A 7527-nucleotide genomic window follows, 5' to 3' on the forward strand; every position below is an offset into this window, starting at 1 on the left:
ATATATACTTCTCTTTTTACCATCAGAACATACTTGGCCACTAAAATGCAAATAATGTCCTGTAGAACACCATCAGCTTTCATTTTGCTGCTTGAATTGTAAGTATTTAAATATTAAATTTAACAACAACAAAAAAAAAAAAGCGTAAATGTTAGGTTGTACAAGTCCATCCAACATGAAGCATTAGGCTTCTCTTCTTCCTTTTTCTTCTTTCTCCATTTCACTAATCCTTGACATCCATTCACTTATTTGTATATTGCTAGACCTCGCTCCCTGATATTCCCAGAAGAATATTTATAAAATAATCTCTGTTCACCTCCTAACATCCTTATTACTAACATAAGCAACCCTGAGTCGCAGCACAATACAGGAAGTGTTATGTTTTTGGGGAAGGAAAAATAAAAAGCTCACTAAGCATCAGCATTTTGTCTGGGTCAGAAAGGACACATTTACCACAATGACAGCCACAAGAAGGATTCAGGAGAATTTTCTCAGAGCTAGAATGAGCTCCAGAGCCAACCACCGTGAAGTCTAATACACACACTGTGGTGGTTTAACCCAAGCCAGGATCTAAGCACCATGCAGCCACTCTCTCACTCCTCCCCCCTCCCAGTGCGATGGGGAGGAGGATAAAAAAAAAACAGAAGTAAAACTTATGGGTTGAGATAAGAATCGTTTAATGACTAGAATAAAACTTAATAATAGCAGGAATAAAATATAATAAGAATAGAAATAAAAAAAAAAATTAAAAAAAAAAAAAGAAGAGAGAACTAAAGCCCAAGAAAAGACAAGTGATGCACAATGCAGTTGCTCACCACGTGCTGCCCAAAGCCCAAGCAGCGATCAGCTCCCCCCCAAGTAGCTCCCCCCTGTTTATATACTGAACATGATGACATGATGTCCTATGGTATGGAATGTCCCTTGGGCTACCTCGGGTCAGCTGTCCTGGCCATGCTCCTTCCCAGGTCTGTGTGCAACTCCTCACTGTCAGAGCATGGGAAACTGAAAAAAAACTTGATATAGAATAAGCACTGCTTAGCAACAACTAAAACATCATGTTATCAGTTCTAACATTAAATCCAAAATTCAGCACTGTACCAGCTACTAGGAAGAAATTTTAGTCTATCCCAGCTGAAACCAGGACACATGCAATGTCAAAATAAACTGGTTTTGTGTAACCCAGGTTCCTTTTTCCTGCAACCTTCTGGGGTTTTTTTCCCCTTTTTGGTTTTTTTTTTTTTTTTTACCTGTTATTTGGGTTATTTTTGTCCCTACTAGTTACTTCTCTGAAGAACTTCTTAATATACAACTGAAGTAACTTAGAAAATGTGGTTTTAACATTAAAAGTTATTTGTTATAATAAATGTCCCATCCTTACCTTACCTTAGAATACTATGACATATTCTATAGTCACATTGAATTCAGGAAATTATTATAGTCAGATGAATCAGCTTTGCTCAGAAAAGTACAAGTTTAGATACAGTAATGACGTGATTGAGTGGTTTCTGAGAAACCTGGGATACTCTCGTATTTGGGATGTCCCTAGGTCCTGGAGCCCCATTCACCTATCTCTACTTGCCTTCAGATGCACTTTTTCAGAAAGTCAATGGGTTCATCTATGAATTCAGACAGTTCCAGTTAATAACAATTTTGTTACAGTGATTCCAGTTTGGCCCAAGTGCCTTTCTCCAAAACCTGACAAGAGCACTCTGCACTTCTGATCAGCTTGGTTATTGTCTTTGTAGCCATAGTCACTACTCTCAGCAACGCCTCTGGTGACATCCCACCGCAGTACCAGCACCCAGAACCTGCATACCAAGGAACGACAGCCTCTCTGGTCTCACAGTGGTTTGCCCTGGCTGATTAAGGCTCCTCTAAAATGCCCTTTCATCAGCCTTCAAACCTGTCATGGTGCCAAAATCATATGATTATTATTCCCAACTCTTATCTCAGGTGGACATGCAGAGGACTTAGTATTTTTACAGTATGGAAACTGTGAGGCCACGATGGGCTGTAGGTGCACGTCCTGCGCATGCATGTCTTAACTCTATTTCCCAGCATGTATCTAAGCCTAATATCTAGATGTCTCTGGGGTAATATAATGTTTCAAATGATGGACCAGTCTAAAATTCATCATTTGCTTGAAGTCTCCAACCTACAGATAACAGAGAAGTATTATGCAAAACAGCTTATAGAATAAATGCACATACGAACAAAAAGACTATTTTTAGCTGTTTAGTGTTGTTTGAGATGTGCTGTCTACAGATACATAAATTGCTATTTTGGTAGCCTTTTTTGAGCAATGTAATTTTTGGTGTTTCTTATATGCCTCCCTTCTTGTAGAGAGGCAAAAAAAAAAAAAAAAACCAATATATATTTAAAAAATAAATGATAACTGGAACATATTTATGAATTCATATCAGTTTAAGCCAAACAACTTAGAAGACAACATTTGTATAAACAGTACCACCTTCTTTTGTCATTTTCTAAAACAAGCATGACAGATTATTTGAAAAAGTATTCTTTTTATATAATTTGCTAATATTTTGGAGATGTTACTATTTTAAAACTGAAAGCCGTAATGAAACATTCCTGTTTGAGACAAAATATTAAGGTCAAGTTTCTGCATTTTGTTCAGCTAGAAAAAAGATTATTCAGTTGTTCTGTGGTCTGCCAGGAAACCCATCTAAAGCTCTCATTCTGCTTTCATGTTCAAATGAAAATGAAGACTCTTGGGCATAAGAAGATCTTTTCAGTGGAGCCAGGTAGCTTTACATCTATAACAAAGCCAGCCTTTGGATAGTAAAGCCTCCTGTTGCTGCTATGAGGAGCTCTGACTCTGTCCATAAACTCACATTAGGCTTTTATTTCAGGAAAGCTTCCAACTCCTAAATGCTCAATGTCACTCAGCACTCTGCTTGGTGCACACTCACTGGAAAATTGTCACAGGCATCCTCAGAGGGACAGCAGGACAGGAACTTCACCTTTTAGCACCATACTGTTCTCCCACACACTGCTTTAACTCTTGGTATGTCACTGCTAGCTCATTTTGCTCTCATTTGGGAAGGATAATGAGAAGAATCTTGCTGAGCCCTTACCTCATATTAACAATTATACGGCTATAAACACAGTATGAGTAACTGTAGGGTACTATACTGGTCATGAATAGCAACTACCTATTTAAAACAAGATGCTTTTTCCTCTGTGCAATGAAAGGCACATATACACAAAAAAAAAAAAATTATATATATATAAATTGAGAGAGAATGTTTGTGTTAGTTGTAATTAAAAAAAAAAAAATTCTTTTCCTGCACTGAGTGTAATTTTCTTGGGCTGAGGTTCTTCCACTAGTCTTGTTGACTCAGAATATATGGTTCACAAGGTATTTTTAGGAAATCCATCATTTCATTGATACTTTAGGTAAAAGATTTAAATAAAAGTTAGGGTACTAAATGAAACCATGCTTTAGAAATTCAGCCATGAATCCATCCGTGGGGATACCAATATAAGTTAATTATGCATAAGCTAAATTTACTGGCAAAGCTCCTACTAATCCATTGAAAATCTAATTAAGGTGTCAATAATGTTTTTCATACACAAGTATGAAATGTACATATAGACTCTCAAAAAAAAATCCATATTTCAGAACTTGAGTTATAATAGCACTAGTTAATAATGACATGACATAGTCATCCCCTTCCCCTGTGGAATTGTTCCCCACTGTCTTTTCATTAGTCTCATTTCAAAAGTCCCATGTGAAGAAATTTCTATCATCTTGTTGACTAAATTATAACCTGTTTTCATTGTTGAGAAATTTTCCTCATATTCTCAGGTATGAGTAGCAATAAGGAAAGTATTAAATGTATTTGTTTTGAAATATTTTCATAGATATGCAGGCATTGCAATGAGGTGCTTAAAGATTTAGATGTTATACCAAATTAAAAGTCTTCTGAACTGTTGACTATGGAATTTGATGCAAGAACCAGAAAAAAAAGCCTTTCCAGCTCCCTCAGAAGTCCGCGCATCCTTGCTTGCTTATCCTTTAAGTACACCTTGCCAAGGAGGCACAGTTACAAGTGCAGCCAGACTGCCAGGGGAAGGACACATGGACAGCACCACACAGAGAGCCTAAAAACTTCCTAGGGTGAGTAGTGAAGACATTCACAGGAAGCTCTAGAAAGGCTTAGAAGCTGTCATGTCTGAGGGTGCATCTAGTCTTACCTAATGCAGAACACTAAACTGTTCTGCTTCCATGCTGGGACTTCAGATTGTGAGTCATGGAAGCACTTCTCTGAGCCATGACAGAACTTGTCCTTTCATGACAAGAGAGAACGTAGGCAGCAAAGATGAAAGATGTGTTGGCTCTAGCTCTAGATGCCATCTCTAGTATTGAATAGTCAGGCTACAGTTTTTGTCAAAGGGTCTTACAGAACCACCAGAAACAGACAGAAATTTCCAGAATTGGATGGTATGCATATAGTCTGTTATCACTCTAATCTAAAACTTCCTTTAATTAAAGTTATCAAAGTTTTCTGAGACTAAAAAAAAAAAAAAAGAAAAAAACCAACAAACTTGAATGTTCATATTTCCCCTAGCCAGTACAATAAACTAGAGAAAGAGGAGGCACTCATCCAGTTATTTATAACCCCTAGTCCAAAACCCCACACATTTGTGTGTCCTCAATTTAGAATCATAGAATCCTTTAGGTTGGAAGAGACCTCCAAGACCATCAAGTCCAAACATCAAGCCAACACTACTAAGTCCTCTGCAAAACAGAATCAGAATCTGTCAAGGTTGGAAGGGACCACAAGGATCACCCAGTTCCAACCACTCTGCCATGAGCAGGGACACCTCCCACTAGATCAAGCTGCCCAGAGCCTCATCCAGCGTGGCCTTAAAGACCCCCAGGGATGGGGCCTCAACCACCTCCCTGGGCAACCCATTCCAGGGTCTCACCACTCTCATGGGGAAGAACTTCCTCACGTCCAGTCTGAATCTACCCACTTCCAGCTTTTTCGATTGGTTTGATGCATCTGTTCGTTGTGGGTGTTTGTGTTTTCTGTAAAGCATGCCATTGCTTTAAAAATATACACACTATTTTCTTTTATTGTTTTGTCATTCCTACCTACAGACTAAGCCCATTTTTACGGTATCAGACAAAGTAAGGAAATAAAGAATTAAAACAAAGAAATGGATGCTTTTGAGTTCTTCTATTTATATTTCCCTTTCAAGAACCCTGAAAAAATGTGCTTCATCCTTCCTTTTCACAGTCTAGGAATAGTAATTTGTGCCAGAGTTGAATATGGAGAGGATGCATGGTCTTGCTTCAATTACTATTGACTCTATCATGTTCTGTAGTTGTAAACAACGCCAACAACACTCAATCAGCAACAAAAAGAGAACTAATCAATAATGGATCAGGAGGACCAGCAGTAGATTCAACTATTGGGGAATATAAATCGTTTGCAAGAAAACATGATTTCAGCTTCAAACTCTCTAACTGCAAGACTCTGAAGTGTTGGAACCAGGTTTAGGTTTTAATCTCAGAATATATTTTGGTAATATCTCAATAGCTCCCACCAACAACACAATTATTGTTATTAACATCATCATTTCCCAGTAACACGATCTTTTTTTCGAAAGCAAGTGGTTCTGTAATTCATCAAAAGAAAAACAGACATCCTTTTTGTTTTAATTCTGTATTGTTCAAGACAGAATGAGAAAAGATGTGCTGGGAAGTTTTGTCGACAAGGCATGCATCCGAAATTCCAGGACTTTTGGGAACATGATGAAATGAAACAGATACTAAAGAAGAGTGCAGGCCTGTACCTATGCAGAGCTGTTTCTGTAATTAGTGTTAGCCACAGCTGTACTTGCCATTCATACTAGCCACATACAGGAATTTTGATTAAGGTAGAGGCTTAACTGATGGGCCAGTCACTATGCCCACGCTATCCCCTCTTCTATCATGCTGTCATTCTGGGATGTTGTTTTCCTCTTTTCTTGTATTGTGCATCTCTTCTCCTTGAGGACGCACTGCATACAGCCAGCAGAGCAGCAGCACGCCTGCAGGTACACATGTACAGTCACAGACACCTAACAGTGCTGGGAGACAGCTTTCCAGAGAATCGCTATAGCCAAGAAAATTTCCTTTCCTGAATTATGGGAAACCATGACAAGATAGATCCTCTATCACATGGCTACCCCTACTTAACAAGTACTATGTCATCTTAAACATAGGTCACCAGCACAATGTCTATTTTCTATTAATACAAAACCATAGATTTTAATGTCCATTCTTTACCAAATACCCATTTTTGTTCTATATTCATAATTAGCAAACTGCTGCAGACAGTAGCATTTCTATTACCAGTGACTGCACCAGACGGTCAAAAAAGGCTATGGCTGTGCTGGTCAGTCACCACATGTGGATATAGACCTCCTTCAGCAAAAATGTAAATAAGATCAGATTCTGAATAGAGTGCAGCGAGTAGTCCAATTATATGTGTCATATATGTCATGCTAAGGTCAAGTATTATAGAAAACAGATGCCAAAGAGACAATGCTGAGCCCTGAAAATAAATTCTTTGTCCTGAGATATTTTTTTCCATGCTATCAGTCATTTGTGGAAAGGTATTAAGTTTAGTGTGAAGTGCTTAACCATAAAGATTCTTACAAAGAGGGTATTGAAGAAGTCTTCATTTCAGCACAGAATGGGAGAACTTCATTGTCTTCAATCTGGCTTTCAGTTTTCTACCTATGACACTTGAGAAATCACCTAAAAAGTTGCGGCTATTAAAATTACATGTACATAGTGACCTTTAACTGTAGCATACACCAATTCAATAAATTAATTCAGCTAAGTGTAAAAATAAAATTTTGTTTCCCTTGGGTATGGCAATAGCGCTTGTCTTGTAGGGATTCATCTATCTGTGATAACACGGTTCAAAGCTGCATAGCAATATATCTTTTAAAAAAAAAAAAATAATCAGCACATTCTTATTCCAAAGAGACTGTAACTCCCTTGGTGATTGCCATATCTTGTGAAAAAATAGCAGGGTGCCTGATCAAGTCAATTGAAGACATAAATTATTGGATGAGAGAAATATCAGTATTTTATTAGAAGCACGGGGCTTACTACAATAAACCTTGCAGACGTGCCTTTCTGTTTATAGGTAAATCATTAGATTTCCTAAAATAGACAAGGCTGCTAGGCAGCTGATTTCTGCCTCTTGGGGTGATGGGAATTATGATATGGTCAGAAAGGAAGAAGGTACAGAACAGGAAACATATCTTTAAAAATCCTCTTGAAGGGAATGGAGAGGGAGGAAGGTACAAAATGTGACTACACAACCAACATGCATCTGCATCCTTCTTTCAGAGCTTCTCTTGAACCTTACACTACTATTGGCAGTGCAAAGTTATTAAATATAACGTATTTTACAGTGCTGTTTTTCATTACAAGCTGATTCTGAGTGGTTCTGAGCATCTGAAACTCCAGCCAAAGTCCATTTGCCAAGATCCCAA

This window comes from Merops nubicus, unplaced genomic scaffold (genome assembly GCF_000691845.1).
Source record: "Merops nubicus isolate BGI_N331 unplaced genomic scaffold, ASM69184v1 scaffold22249, whole genome shotgun sequence".
NCBI classification, from domain to species: Eukaryota; Metazoa; Chordata; class Aves; order Coraciiformes; family Meropidae; genus Merops; species Merops nubicus.